At 48.4% G+C, this 16,400-nt stretch overlaps 1 protein-coding gene across 1 annotated transcript in view; it reads right to left on the bottom strand.

Annotated features, from left to right (window-relative positions):
- The window catches only part of SLC6A11 (solute carrier family 6 member 11), a 451,361-nt gene that overhangs the window by 162,081 nt on the left and 272,880 nt on the right, over positions 1-16,400 (bottom strand). The window lies entirely within an intron of this gene.

Genomic DNA, 16,400 nt, shown 5'->3' with positions numbered 1-16,400 from the left:
TTCGGTGCTTTGCCCATGCACAGGACCCGTTCTGTACAAATGGGTACTGCGACGCAGGACGGCATAAAACTGTCAGTGATTTTCAGTCTTATGCTGTTTGGGGGTGGGGAGAGGGCGGCAGTGGCCTCCATTTGTGAAAACAGAGGCATGTCACCGCGTTTAGGGGGAGGGAAGAGGCCAGGAATCTCCCATAATTGGACAGAGATTTCCTGGCATCTTACAAGGATCTGCGACAAGCCATCCGATGGTGTCGCGATACGATGCTGCCCCCTAGGGCAAAGCTCAGATCACTACTGCAGCAGGATGTGTCGGCTTGTAATTGATGTCTTCTGCTGCATTTACATACAGAGCTATCACTGCTACTTCCAAGGAAACAGCATTGATAGCTACTCCAACCACATCTGAATGAGACTCCCAGTGTCCCCAGTTCATATTATGCCACACTATAGTGCCTGCACTTCATATTGTGCCTCATTACAGTGCTCCAGTTCCTATTATGTAACATTATAATGCCCTACACATTACAGTGAGACGGTCCAGTGGCATCACTAAGTATATTGTAGGCCCCAAGGCAAAAGTTTGTATGGGCCCCTATGCAGGGGCATAGGGAGGGTAGTTCCGGTGGAGCTCGAGCTCCAGGCGCCCAAGACAGTACAGGGCACCACAGCTCGTCTCCGCCGGAACCTCCGTCTGGCCGCACGGAGCTCGCAGCTGTCAGTCACTGACAGCTGCGAGCCGGAGCAGCATCAGCTCTCTACCTCCCTCCCCTCCACCCCTCCGTGCTCCGTGATGCACGGGCGGCTGATGTCATGATGTCAGACGCCAGACGGGTGGAGACGCGCCGCAGCCAGACTGCACAGGACTGCAGAGACAGAGCAGCAGGAGTGGGGCAGGTGAGTATTGTTTTTTTTTTTGTTTTTTCTTTGTGTGTAAGCGGCACTACCAGGGAGCACAAACCAGGGGGCACAACTACTGGGGGCAAATATACAGGGGGCACTACTACTGTGGTCAAATCTACAGGGGGCACAACTACTGTGGGCAAATCTACAAGGGGCACAACTACTGGGGGTAAATCTACAGGGCACAACTACTGGGGGCAAATCTACAGGGGGCACCAGAGCCGGCCTTAGGTATAGGCAAACTAGGCAAATGCCTAGGGCATTTGGTATGCTTAGGGGCACCAGCAGCTTCTGCTGATTAAAATGATATGCGGCATGCCTATATTCTGTGTGTGACTGCGGCTGTATCTGCATACGAAATGCTACGTTGCAGTGTATTCCAGGAAATCACTGTAATGTAGCATTTCGTATGCAAATACTAGAGATGAGCGGGTTCGGTTTCTTTGAATCCGAACCCGCACGAACTTCACTTTTTTTTTCACGGGTCCGAGCGACTCGGATCTTCCCGCCTTGCTCGGTTAACCCGAGCGCGCCCGAACGTCATCATGACGCTGTCGGATTCTCGCGAGGCTCGGATTCTATCGCGAGACTCGGATTCTATATAAGGAGCCGCGCGTCGCCGCCATTTTCACACGTGCATTGAGATTGATAGGGAGAGGACGTGGCTGGCGTCCTCTCCATTTAGATTAGATTTAGAAGAGAGAGAGAGAGAGAGATTGCTGTGATACTGTAGATTAGAAGAGAGTGCAGAGTGCAGACAGAGTTTAGTGACTGACGACCACAGTGACCAGTGACCACCAGAGACAGTGCAGTTGTTTGTTTTATTTAATATATCCGTTCTCTGCCTGAAAAAAACGATACACAGTCACACAGTGACTCAGTCTGTGTGCACTGCTCAGCCCAGTGTGCTGCACATCAATGTATTGTATATAAAGCTTATAATTGTGGGGGAGACTGGGGAGCACTGCAGGTTGTTATAGCAGGAGCCAGGAGTACATGATAAATAATATTATATTAAAATTAAACAGTGCACACTTTTGCTGCAGGAGTGCCACTGCCACCAGTATATTAGTAGTATTGTATACTATCTCTTTATCAACCAGTCTATATTAGCAGCAGACACAGTACAGTGCGGTAGTTCACGGCTGTGGCTACCTCTGTGTCGGCACTCGGCAGGCAGTCCGTCCATCCATAATTGTATTATAATATATACCACCTAACCGTGGTTTTTTTTTCGTTCTTTATACCGTCGTCATACTAGTTGTTACGAGTATACTACTATCTCTTTATCAACCAGTGTACAGTGCGGTAGTTCACGGCTGTGGCTACCTCTGTGTCGGCACTCGGCAGGCAGTCCGTCCATCCATAATTGTATTATAATATATACCACCTAACCGTGGTTTTTTTTTCGTTCTTTATACCGTCGTCATACTAGTTGTTACGAGTATACTACTATCTCTTTATCAACCAGTGTACAGTGCGGTAGTTCACGGCTGTGGCTACCTCTGTGTCGGCACTCGGCAGGCAGTCCGTCCAACCATAATTGTATTATATACCACCTAACCGTGGTTTTTTTTTTCATTCTTTATACCGTCGTCATACTAGTTGTTACGAGTATACTACTATCTCTTTATCAACCAGTGTACAGTGCGGTAGTTCACGGCTGTGGCTACCTCTGTGTCGGCACTCGGCAGGCAGTCCGTCCAACCATAATTGTATTATATACCACCTAACCGTGGTTTTTTTTTCATTCTTTATACCGTCGTCATACTAGTTGTTACGAGTATACTACTATCTCTTTATCAACCAGTGTACAGTGCGGTAGTTCACGGCTGTGGCTACCTCTGTGTCGGCACTCGGCAGCCCGTCCATAATTGTATATACCAGTGACCTAACCGTGGTTTTTTTTTCTTTCTTTATACATACATACTAGTTACGAGTATACTATCTCTTTATCAACCAGTCTATATATTAGCAGCAGACACAGTACAGTGCGGTAGTTCACGGCTGTGGCTACCTCTGTGTCGGCACTCGGCAGCCCGTCCATAATTGTATATACCACCTAACCGTGGTTTTTTTTTCTTTCTTTATACATACATACTAGTTACGAGTATACTATCTCTTTATCAACCAGTCTATATATTAGCAGCAGACACAGTACAGTGCGGTAGTTCACGGCTGTGGCTACCTCTGTGTCGGCACTCGGCAGCCCGTCCATAATTGTATATACCAGTGACCTAACCGTGGTTTTTTTTTCTTTCTTTATACATACATACTAGTTACGAGTATACTATCTCTTTATCAACCAGTCTATATATTAGCAGCAGACACAGTACAGTGCGGTAGTTCACGGCTGTGGCTACCTCTGTGTCGGCACTCGGCAGCCCGTCCATAATTGTATATACCAGTGACCTAACCGTGGTTTTTTTTTCTTTCTTTATACATACATACTAGTTACGAGTATACTATCTCTTTATCAACCAGTCTATATATTAGCAGCAGACACAGTACAGTGCGGTAGTTCACGGCTGTGGCTACCTCTGTGTCGGCACTCGGCAGCCCGTCCATAATTGTATATACCAGTGACCTAACCGTGGTTTTTTTTTCTTTCTTTATACATACATACTAGTTACGAGTATACTATCTCTTTATCAACCAGTCTATATATTAGCAGCAGACACAGTACAGTGCGGTAGTTCACGGCTGTGGCTACCTCTGTGTCGGCACTCGGCAGCCCGTCCATAATTGTATATACCACCTAACCGTGGTTTTTTTTTCTTTCTTTATACATACATACTAGTTACGAGTATACTATCTCTTTATCAACCAGTCTATATATTAGCAGCAGACACAGTACAGTGCGGTAGTTCACGGCTGTGGCTACCTCTGTGTCGGCACTCGGCAGCCCGTCCATAATTGTATATACCAGTGACCTAACCGTGGTTTTTTTTTCTTTCTTTATACATACATACTAGTTACGAGTATACTATCTCTTTATCAACCAGTCTATATATTAGCAGCAGACACAGTACAGTGCGGTAGTTCACGGCTGTGGCTACCTCTGTGTCGGCACTCGGCAGCCCGTCCATAATTGTATATACCACCTAACCGTGTTTTTTTTTTCTTTCTTTATACATACATACTAGTTACGAGTATACTATCTCTTTATCAACCAGTCTATATATTAGCAGCAGACACAGTACAGTGCGGTAGTTCACGGCTGTGGCTACCTCTGTGTCGGCACTCGGCAGCCCGTCCATAATTGTATATACCAGTGACCTAACCGTGGTTTTTTTTTCTTTCTTTATACATACATACTAGTTACGAGTATACTATCTCTTTATCAACCAGTCTATATATTAGCAGCAGACACAGTACAGTGCGGTAGTTCACGGCTGTGGCTACCTCTGTGTCGGCACTCGGCAGCCCGTCCATAATTGTATACTAGTATCCAATCCATCCATCTGCATTGTTTACCTGAGGTGCCTTTTAGTTGTGCCTATTAAAATATGGAGAACAAAAATGTTGAGGTTCCAAAATTAGGGAAAGATCAAGATCCACTTCCACCTCGTGCTGAAGCTGCTGCCACTAGTCATGGCCGAGATGATGAAATGCCAGCAACGTCGTCTGCCAAGGCCGATGCCCAATGGCATAGTACAGAGCATGTCAAAACCAAAACACCAAATATCAGTAAAAAAAGGACTCCAAAACCTAAAATAAAATTGTCGGAGGAGAAGCGTAAACTTGCCAATATGCCATTTACCACACGGAGTGGCAAGGAACGGCTGAGGCCCTGGCCTATGTTCATGGCTAGTGGTTCAGCTTCACATGAGGATGGAAGCACTCAGCCTCTCGCTAGAAAACTGAAAAGACTCAAGCTGGCAAAAGCACCGCAAAGAACTGTGCGTTCTTTGAAATCCCAAATCCACAAGGAGAGTCCAATTGTGTCGGTTGCGATGCCTGACCTTCCCAACACTGGACGTGAAGAGCATGCGCCTTCCACCATTTGCACGCCCCCTGCAAGTGCTGGAAGGAGCACCCGCAGTCATGTTCCTGATAGTCAGATTGAAGATGTCAGTGTTGAAGTACACCAGGATGAGGAGGATATGGGTGTTGCTGGCGCTGGGGAGGAAATTGACCAGGAGGATTCTGATGGTGAGGTGGTTTGTTTAAGTCAGGCACCCGGGGAGACACCTGTTGTCCGTGGGAGGAATATGGCCGTTGACATGCCAGGTGAAAATACCAAAAAAATCAGCTCTTCGGTGTGGAGGTATTTCACCAGAAATGCGGACAACAGGTGTCAAGCCGTGTGTTCCCTTTGTCAAGCTGTAATAAGTAGGGGTAAGGACGTTAACCACCTCGGAACATCCTCCCTTATACGTCACCTGCAGCGCATTCATAATAAGTCAGTGACAAGTTCAAAAACTTTGGGTGACAGCGGAAGCAGTCCACTGACCAGTAAATCCCTTCCTCTTGTAACCAAGCTCACGCAAACCACCCCACCAACTCCCTCAGTGTCAATTTCCTCCTTCCCCAGGAATGCCAATAGTCCTGCAGGCCATGTCACTGGCAAGTCTGACGAGTCCTCTCCTGCCTGGGATTCCTCCGATGCATCCTTGCGTGTAACGCCTACTGCTGCTGGCGCTGCTGTTGTTGCCGCTGGGAGTCGATGGTCATCCCAGAGGGGAAGTCGTAAGCCCACTTGTACTACTTCCAGTAAGCAATTGACTGTTCAACAGTCCTTTGCGAGGAAGATGAAATATCACAGCAGTCATCCTACTGCAAAGCGGATAACTGAGTCCTTGACAACTATGTTGGTGTTAGACGTGCGTCCGGTATCCGCCGTTAGTTCACAGGGAACTAGACAATTTATTGAGGCAGTGTGCCCCCGTTACCAAATACCATCTAGGTTCCACTTCTCTAGGCAGGCGATACCGAGAATGTACACGGACGTCAGAAAAAGACTCACCAGTCTCCTAAAAAATGCAGTTGTACCCAATGTCCACTTAACCACGGACATGTGGACAAGTGGAGCAGGGCAGGGTCAGGACTATATGACTGTGACAGCCCACTGGGTAGATGTATGGACTCCCGCCGCAAGAACAGCAGCGGCGGCACCAGTAGCAGCATCTCGCAAACGCCAACTCTTTCCTAGGCAGGCTACGCTTTGTATCACCGCTTTCCAGAATACGCACACAGCTGAAAACCTCTTACGGCAACTGAGGAAGATCATCGCGGAATGGCTTACCCCAATTGGACTCTCCTGTGGATTTGTGGCATCGGACAACGCCAGCAATATTGTGTGTGCATTAAATATGGGCAAATTCCAGCACGTCCCATGTTTTGCACATACCTTGAATTTGGTGGTGCAGAATTTTTTTAAAAACGACAGGGGCGTGCAAGAGATGCTGTCGGTGGCCAGAAAAATTGCGGGACACTTTCGGCGTACAGGCACCACGTACAGAAGACTGGAGCACCACCAAAAACTACTGAACCTGCCCTGCCATCATCTGAAGCAAGAAGTGGTAACGAGGTGGAATTCAACCCTCTATATGCTTCAGAGGTTGGAGGAGCAGCAAAAGGCCATTCAAGCCTATACAATTGAGCACGATATAGGAGATGGAATGCACCTGTCTCAAGTGCAGTGGAGAATGATTTCAACGTTGTGCAAGGTTCTGATGCCCTTTGAACTTGCCACACGTGAAGTCAGTTCAGACACTGCCAGCCTGAGTCAGGTCATTCCCCTCATCAGGCTTTTGCAGAAGAAGCTGGAGGCATTGAAGAAGGAGCTAAAAGGGAGCGATTCCGCTAGGCATGTGGGACTTGTGGATGCAGCCCTTAATTCGCTTAACAAGGATTCACGGGTGGTCAATCTGTTGAAATCAGAGCACTACATTTTGGCCACCGTGCTCGATCCTAGATTTAAAGCCTACCTTGGATCTCTCTTTCCGGCAGACACAGGTCTGCTGGGGTTGAAAGACCTGCTGGTGACAAAATTGTCAAGTCAAGCGGAACGCGACCTGTCAACATCTCCTCCTTCACATTCTCCCGCAACTGGGGGTGCGAGGAAAAGGCTCAGAATTCCGAGCCCACCCGCTGGCGGTGATGCAGGGCAGTCTGGAGCGACTGCTGATGCTGACATCTGGTCCGGACTGAAGGACCTGACAACGATTACGGACATGTCGTCTACTGTCACTGCATATGATTCTCTCAACATTGATAGAATGGTGGAGGATTATATGAGTGACCGCATCCAAGTAGGCACGTCACACAGTCCGTACTTATACTGGCAGGAAAAAGAGGCAATTTGGAGGCCCTTGCACAAACTGGCTTTATTCTACCTAAGTTGCCCTCCCACAAGTGTGTACTCCGAAAGAGTGTTTAGTGCCGCCGCTCACCTTGTCAGCAATCGGCGTACGAGGTTACATCCAGAAAATGTGGAGAAGATGATGTTCATTAAAATGAATTATAATCAATTCCTCCGCGGAGACATTGACCAGCAGCAATTGCCTCCACAAAGTACACAGGGAGCTGAGATGGTGGATTCCAGTGGGGACGAATTGATAATCTGTGAGGAGGGGGATGTACACGGTGATATATCGGAGGGTGAAGATGAGGTGGACATCTTGCCTCTGTAGAGCCAGTTTGTGCAAGGAGAGATTAATTGCTTCTTTTTTGGGGGGGGTCCAAACCAACCCGTCATATCAGTCACAGTCGTGTGGCAGACCCTGTCACTGAAATGATGGGTTGGTTAAAGTGTGCATGTCCTGTTTTGTTTATACAACATAAGGGTGGGTGGGAGGGCCCAAGGATAATTCCATCTTGCACCTCTTTTTTCTTTTCTTTTTCTTTGCATCATGTGCTGATTGGGGAGGGTTTTTTGGAAGGGACATCCTGCGTGACACTGCAGTGCCACTCCTAAATGGGCCCGGTGTTTGTGTCGGCCACTAGGGTCGCTAATCTTACTCACACAGTCAGCTACCTCATTGCGCCTCTTTTTTTCTTTGCGTCATGTGCTGTTTGGGGAGGGTTTTTTGGAAGGGACATCCTGCGTGACACTGCAGTGCCACTCCTAGATGGGCCCGGTGTTTGTGTCGGCCACTAGGGTCGCTAATCTTACTCACACAGCTACCTCATTGCGCCTCTTTTTTTCTTTGCGTCATGTGCTGTTTGGGGAGGGTTTTTTGGAAGGGACATCCTGCGTGACACTGCAGTGCCACTCCTAGATGGGCCCGGTGTTTGTGTCGGCCACTAGGGTCGCTAATCTTACTCACACAGTCAGCTACCTCATTGCGCCTCTTTTTTTCTTTGCGTCATGTGCTGTTTGGGGAGGGTTTTTTGGAAGGGCCATCCTGCGTGACACTGCAGTGCCACTCCTAGATGGGCCCGGTGTTTGTGTCGGCCACTAGGGTCGCTAATCTTACTCACACAGTCAGCTACCTCATTGCGCCTCTTTTTTTCTTTGCGTCATGTGCTGTTTGGGGAGGGTTTTTTGGAAGGGCCATCCTGCGTGACACTGCAGTGCCACTCCTAGATGGGCCCGGTGTTTGTGTCGGCCACTAGGGTCGCTAATCTTACTCACACAGCTACCTCATTGCGCCTCTTTTTTTCTTTGCGTCATGTGCTGTTTGGGGAGGGTTTTTTGGAAGGGACATCCTGCGTGACACTGCAGTGCCACTCCTAGATGGGCCCGGTGTTTGTGTCGGCCACTAGGGTCGCTTATCTTACTCACACAGCGACCTCGGTGCAAATTTTAGGACTAAAAATAATATTGTGAGGTGTGAGGTATTCAGAATAGACTGAAAATGAGTGTAAATTATGGTTTTTGAGGTTAATAATACTTTGGGATCAAAATGACCCCCAAATTCTATGATTTAAGCTGTTTTTTAGTGTTTTTGGAAAAAAACACCCGAATCCAAAACACACCCGAATCCGACAAAAATAATTCGGTGAGGTTTTGCCAAAACGCGTTCGAACCCAAAACACGGCCGCGGAACCGAACCCAAAACCAAAACACAAAACCCGAAAAATTTCAGGCGCTCATCTCTAGCAAATACAGCCGCAGTCGCACACAGAATATAGGCATGCTGCATATCATTTTAATCAGCAGAAGCTGCTTATGCATCCTAGCCACATAGTAATGCAAATAAGATGCATTTTCATAAACAAAAGGCGCCCAACGTTAGCAGAGCTGCCTGCTGACTCATGCCAGGCATCTCCTTCAGAACTAGCGGCGGTGCTAGGGGGCACCTGCCAAAATCTTGCCTAGGGCATCATATTGGTTAGGGCCGGCTCTGGGGGGCACAGCTACAGGGGGTACAACTACTGAGGGCACAACTACTGGGGCAAATCTACAGGAAGCTAATCTACAGGGGGCTCAGCTACAGGGGCACAATTACTGGGGGCAAATCTACAGGGGCACAGCTACAGGGGGCACAACTACAGGTGGCAAATCTACTGAGGGCACAACTACAGGGGGCAAATATACAGCTGGCACAGCTACAGGGTGCACAACTACTGGGGGAACAACTACTCCGGGCACAGCTACAGGGGGCACAACTACTGGGTCCATAACTACAGGCGCCATAACTGTGGCCATGCACCTTCCCTATGAAGCCACGCTCCTTTTTTTGGCCGCGTGCCTACGGCGCGCACTATATTTCACCTGCGGGTATGTGTGTGTGGGGGGGGGGGGGGCGCCAAAGGAAACCTTCGCTCTGAGTGCCACAAGGTCTAGGACCGGCCCAGGTGGCCACACCCCCAATTCAGTACAGGGGAGGGGGGGGGGGGCGCCGAAACATACCTTGCTCCAGGCACCATGACACCTTGCTACACCTCTGCCCCTATGTACCATTCAAATTGATTCAATGGTAAAAAATGTATATGACACATGTAACTTTGACAGGGAAGGTGGGCCTCTCTCAGCTCTGGGCCCCATAGCAGCTGCACTGCCTGCGCCTATGGTAGCGACGCCCTTGTATATAACACATGTAACTGTGACAGGGAATGTGGCCTCTCTCAGCTCTGGGCCCCATAGCAGCTGCACTGCCTGCGCCTATGGTAGCTACGCCCTTGTATATAACACATGTAACTGTGACAGGGAATGTGGCCTCTCTCAGCTCTGGGCCCCATAGCAGCTGCACTGCCTGCGCCTATGGTAGCTACGCCCTTGTATATAACACATGTAACTGTGACAGGGAATGTGGCCCCTCTCAGCTCTGGGCCCCATAGCAGCTGCACTCCCTGCACCTATGGTAGCTAGAGATGAGCGGGTTCGGTTCCTCGGAATCCGAACCCCCCCCGAACTTCAGCCTTTTTACACGGGTCCGAGGCAGACTCGGATCTTCCCGCCTTGCTCGGCTAACCCGAGCGCGCCCGAACGTCATCATCCCGCTGTCGGATTCTCGCGAGGCTCGTATTCTATCGCGAGACTCGGATTCTATATAAGGAGCCGCGCGTCGCCGCCATTTTCACACGTGCATTGAGATTGATAGGGAGAGGACGTGGCTGGCGTCCTCTCCGTTTAGACTGTAGACTAGAGAGAGAGTAGAGAGTGACACTTGATTTACTAATTTTGGGGAGCATATTAGGACGGAGTACTACTTGCTGATAGTGTGACCAGTGACCACCAGTTTAATCCGTTCTCCGCCTGAAAAAAAACGATACACAGTGTGACACAGTCACATACCATATCTGTGCTCAGCCTCAGTGTGCCCTCAGTGTGCTGCATCATCTATGTAATACTGTATATCTGACTGTGCTGAGTGCTCACTGCTCACACAGCTTAATTGTGGGGGAGACTGGGGAGCAGTTATAGCAGGAGTACATATTTTAACAGTGCACACTTTTGCTGCCAGAGTGCCACTGCCAGTGCCAGTGTGACTGACCAGTGACCACTGACCACCAGTATATTGTGATTGTCTGCCTGAAAAAGTTAAACACTTGTCGTGTGGTGTTTTTATTCTATAAACGCATTCTGCTGACAGTGTCCAGCAGGTCCGTCATTATATAATATATACCTGTCCGGCTGCAGTAGTGATATATACATATATTTTTTATATCATTATCATCCAGTCTATATTAGCAGCAGACGCAGTACGGTAGTCCACGGCTGTAGCTACCTCTGTGTCGGCAGTCGCTCGTCCATCCATAATTGTATACCACCTACCCGTGGTGTTTTTTTTTTTTTTCTATCTTCTTGATACTAGTAGCTTACTTTAGGAGTCTGCAGTGCTGAGCTGACAGTGTCCAGCAGGTCCGTCATTATATAATATATACCTGTCCGGCTGCAGTAGTGATATATATATATATATTTTATATCATTATCATCCAGTCTATATTAGCAGCAGACGCAGTACGGTAGTCCACGGCTGTAGCTACCTCTGTGTCGGCAGTCGCTAGTCCATCCATAATTGTATACCACCTACCTGTGGTGTTTTTTTTTTTTCTATCTTCTTGATACTACTAGTAGCTTACTTTAGGAGTCTGCAGTGCTAAGCTGACAGTGTCCAGCAGGTCCGTCATTATATAATATATACCTGTCAGGCTGCAGTAGTGATATATATATATATATTTTTTATATCATTATCATCCAGTCTATATTAGCAGCAGACGCAGTACGGTAGTCCACGGCTGTAGCTACCTCTGTGTCGGCAGTCGCTCGTCCATCCATAATTGTATACCACCTACCCGTGGTGTTTTTTTTTTTTTTCTATCTTCTTGATACTAGTAGCTTACTTTAGGAGTCTGCAGTGCTGAGCTGACAGTGTCCAGCAGGTCCGTCATTATATAATATATACCTGTCCGGCTGCAGTAGTGATATATATATATATATTTTTTATATCATTATCATCCAGTCTATATTAGCAGCAGACGCAGTATGGTAGTCCACGGCTGTAGCTACCTCTGTGTCGGCAGTCGCTAGTCCATCCATAATTGTATACCACCTACCTGTGGTGTTTTTTTTTTTTCTATCTTCTTGATACTACTAGTAGCTTACTTTAGGAGTCTGCAGTGCTGAGCTGACAGTGTCCATCAGGTCCGTCATTATATAATATATACCTGTCCGGCTGCAGTAGTGATATATATATATATTTTTTATATCATTATCATCCAGTCTATATTAGCAGCAGACGCAGTACGGTAGTCCACGGCTGTAGCTACCTCTGTGTCGGCAGTCGCTCGTCAATCCATAAGTATACTAGTGTCCATCCATCTCCATTGTTTACCTGAGGTGCCTTTTAGTTGTGCCTATTAAAATATGGAGAACAAAAATGTTGAGGTTCCAAAAATAGGGAAAGATCAAGATCGACTTCCACCTCGTGCTGAAGCTGCTGCCACTAGTCATGGCCGAGACGATGAAATGCCAGCAACGTCGTCTGCCAAGGCCGATGCCCAATGTCATAGTACAGAGCATGTAAAATCCAAAACACCAAATATCAGTAAAAAAAGGACTCAAAAATCTAAAATAAAATTGTCGTCGGAGAAGCGTAAACTTGCCAATATGCCATTTACCACACGGAGTGGCAAGGAACGGCTGAGGCCCTGGCCTATGTTCATGGCTAGTGGTTCAGCTTCACATGAGGATGGAAGCACTTAGCCTCTCGCTAGAAAAATGAAAAGACTCAAGCTGGCAAAAGCACAGCAAAGAACTGTGCGTTCTTCGAAATCACAAATCCACAAGGAGAGTCCAATTGTGTCGTTTGCGATGCCTAACCTTCCCAACACTGGACGTGAAGAGCATGCGCCTTCCACCATTTGCACGCCCCCTGCAAGTGCTGGAAGGAGCACCCGCAGTCCAGTTCCTGATAGTCAGATTGAAGATGTCAGTGTTGAAGTACACCAGGATGAGGAGGATATGGGTGTTGCTGGCGCTGGGGAGGAAATTGACCAGGAGGATTCTGATGGTGAGGTGGTTTGTTTAAGTCAGGCACCCGGGGAGACACCTGTTGTCCGTGGGAGGAATATGGCCGTTGACATGCCAGGTGAAAATACCAAAAAAATCAGCTCTTCGGTGTGGAGGTATTTCACCAGAAATGCGGACAACAGGTGTCAAGCCGTGTGTTCCCTTTGTCAAGCTGTAATAAGTAGGGGTAAGGACGTTAACCACCTCGGAACATCCTCCCTTATACGTCACCTGCAGCGCATTCATAATAAGTCAGTGACAAGTTCAAAAACTTTGGGTGACAGCGGAAGCAGTCCACTGACCAGTAAATCCCTTCCTCTTGTAACCAAGCTCACGCAAACCACCCCACCAACTCCCTCAGTGTCAATTTCCTCCTTCCCCAGGAATGCCAATAGTCCTGCAGGCCATGTCACTGGCAAGTCTGACGAGTCCTCTCCTGCCTGGGATTCCTCCGATGCATCCTTGCGTGTAACGCCTACTGCTGCTGGCGCTGCTGTTGTTGCCGCTGGGAGTCGATGGTCATCCCAGAGGGGAAGTCGTAAGCCCACTTGTACTACTTCCAGTAAGCAATTGACTGTTCAACAGTCCTTTGCGAGGAAGATGAAATATCACAGCAGTCATCCTACTGCAAAGCGGATAACTGAGTCCTTGACAACTATGTTGGTGTTAGACGTGCGTCCGGTATCCGCCGTTAGTTCACAGGGAACTAGACAATTTATTGAGGCAGTGTGCCCCCGTTACCAAATACCATCTAGGTTCCACTTCTCTAGGCAGGCGATACCGAGAATGTACACGGACGTCAGAAAAAGACTCACCAGTCTCCTAAAAAATGCAGTTGTACCCAATGTCCACTTAACCACGGACATGTGGACAAGTGGAGCAGGGCAGGGTCAGGACTATATGACTGTGACAGCCCACTGGGTAGATGTATGGACTCCCGCCGCAAGAACAGCAGCGGCGGCACCAGTAGCAGCATCTCGCAAACGCCAACTCTTTCCTAGGCAGGCTACGCTTTGTATCACCGCTTTCCAGAATACGCACACAGCTGAAAACCTCTTACGGCAACTGAGGAAGATCATCGCGGAATGGCTTACCCCAATTGGACTCTCCTGTGGATTTGTGGCATCGGACAACGCCAGCAATATTGTGTGTGCATTAAATATGGGCAAATTCCAGCACGTCCCATGTTTTGCACATACCTTGAATTTGGTGGTGCAGAATTTTTTTAAAAACGACAGGGGCGTGCAAGAGATGCTGTCGGTGGCCAGAAAAATTGCGGGACACTTTCGGCGTACAGGCACCACGTACAGAAGACTGGAGCACCACCAAAAACTACTGAACCTGCCCTGCCATCATCTGAAGCAAGAAGTGGTAACGAGGTGGAATTCAACCCTCTATATGCTTCAGAGGTTGGAGGAGCAGCAAAAGGCCATTCAAGCCTATACAATTGAGCACGATATAGGAGATGGAATGCACCTGTCTCAAGTGCAGTGGAGAATGATTTCAACGTTGTGCAAGGTTCTGATGCCCTTTGAACTTGCCACACGTGAAGTCAGTTCAGACACTGCCAGCCTGAGTCAGGTCATTCCCCTCATCAGGCTTTTGCAGAAGAAGCTGGAGGCATTGAAGAAGGAGCTAAAAGGGAGCGATTCCGCTAGGCATGTGGGACTTGTGGATGCAGCCCTTAATTCGCTTAACAAGGATTCACGGGTGGTCAATCTGTTGAAATCAGAGCACTACATTTTGGCCACCGTGCTCGATCCTAGATTTAAAGCCTACCTTGGATCTCTCTTTCCGGCAGACACAGGTCTGCTGGGGTTGAAAGACCTGCTGGTGACAAAATTGTCAAGTCAAGCGGAACGCGACCTGTCAACATCTCCTCCTTCACATTCTCCCGCAACTGGGGGTGCGAGGAAAAGGCTCAGAATTCCGAGCCCACCCGCTGGCGGTGATGCAGGGCAGTCTGGAGCGACTGCTGATGCTGACATCTGGTCCGGACTGAAGGACCTGACAACGATTACGGACATGTCGTCTACTGTCACTGCATATGATTCTCTCAACATTGATAGAATGGTGGAGGATTATATGAGTGACCGCATCCAAGTAGGCACGTCACACAGTCCGTACTTATACTGGCAGGAAAAAGAGGCAATTTGGAGGCCCTTGCACAAACTGGCTTTATTCTACCTAAGTTGCCCTCCCACAAGTGTGTACTCCGAAAGAGTGTTTAGTGCCGCCGCTCACCTTGTCAGCAATCGGCGTACGAGGTTACATCCAGAAAATGTGGAGAAGATGATGTTCATTAAAATGAATTATAATCAATTCCTCCGCGGAGACATTGACCAGCAGCAATTGCCTCCACAAAGTACACAGGGAGCTGAGATGGTGGATTCCAGTGGGGACGAATTGATAATCTGTGAGGAGGGGGATGTACACGGTGATATATCGGAGGGTGAAGATGAGGTGGACATCTTGCCTCTGTAGAGCCAGTTTGTGCAAGGAGAGATTAATTGCTTCTTTTTTGGGGGGGGTCCAAACCAACCCGTCATATCAGTCACAGTCGTGTGGCAGACCCTGTCACTGAAATGATGGGTTGGTTAAAGTGTGCATGTCCTGTTTTGTTTATACAACATAAGGGTGGGTGGGAGGGCCCAAGGATAATTCCATCTTGCACCTCTTTTTTCTTTTCTTTTTCTTTGCATCATGTGCTGATTGGGGAGGGTTTTTTGGAAGGGACATCCTGCGTGACACTGCAGTGCCACTCCTAAATGGGCCCGGTGTTTGTGTCGGCCACTAGGGTCGCTAATCTTACTCACACAGTCAGCTACCTCATTGCGCCTCTTTTTTTCTTTGCGTCATGTGCTGTTTGGGGAGGGTTTTTTGGAAGGGACATCCTGCGTGACACTGCAGTGCCACTCCTAGATGGGCCCGGTGTTTGTGTCGGCCACTAGGGTCGCTAATCTTACTCACACAGCTACCTCATTGCGCCTCTTTTTTTCTTTGCGTCATGTGCTGTTTGGGGAGGGTTTTTTGGAAGGGACATCCTGCGTGACACTGCAGTGCCACTCCTAGATGGGCCCGGTGTTTGTGTCGGCCACTAGGGTCGCTAATCTTACTCACACAGCTACCTCATTGCGCCTCTTTTTTTCTTTGCATCATGTGCTGTTTGGGGAGGGTTTTTTGGAAGGGACATCCTGCGTGACACTGCAGTGCCACTCCTAGATGGGCCCGGTGTTTGTGTCGGCCACTAGGGTCGCTAATCTTACTCACACAGTCAGCTACCTCATTGCGCCTCTTTTTTTCTTTGCGTCATGTGCTGTTTGGGGAGGGTTTTTTGGAAGGGCCATCCTGCGTGACACTGCAGTGCCACTCCTAGATGGGCCCGGTGTTTGTGTCGGCCACTAGGGTCGCTAATCTTACTCACACAGTCAGCTACCTCATTGCGCCTCTTTTTTTCTTTGCGTCATGTGCTGTTTGGGGAGGGTTTTTTGGAAGGGCCATCCTGCGTGACACTGCAGTGCCACTCCTAGATGGGCCCGGTGTTTGTGTCGGCCACTAGGGTCGCTAATCTTACTCACACAGCTACCTCATTGCGC

This window comes from Pseudophryne corroboree, chromosome 9, assembly GCF_028390025.1.
Source record: "Pseudophryne corroboree isolate aPseCor3 chromosome 9, aPseCor3.hap2, whole genome shotgun sequence".
NCBI lineage: Eukaryota > Metazoa > Chordata > Amphibia > Anura > Myobatrachidae > Pseudophryne > Pseudophryne corroboree.
Note: the sequence above shows the minus strand (reverse complement) of the source record. Positions and strands in the feature narration are given on the sequence as shown.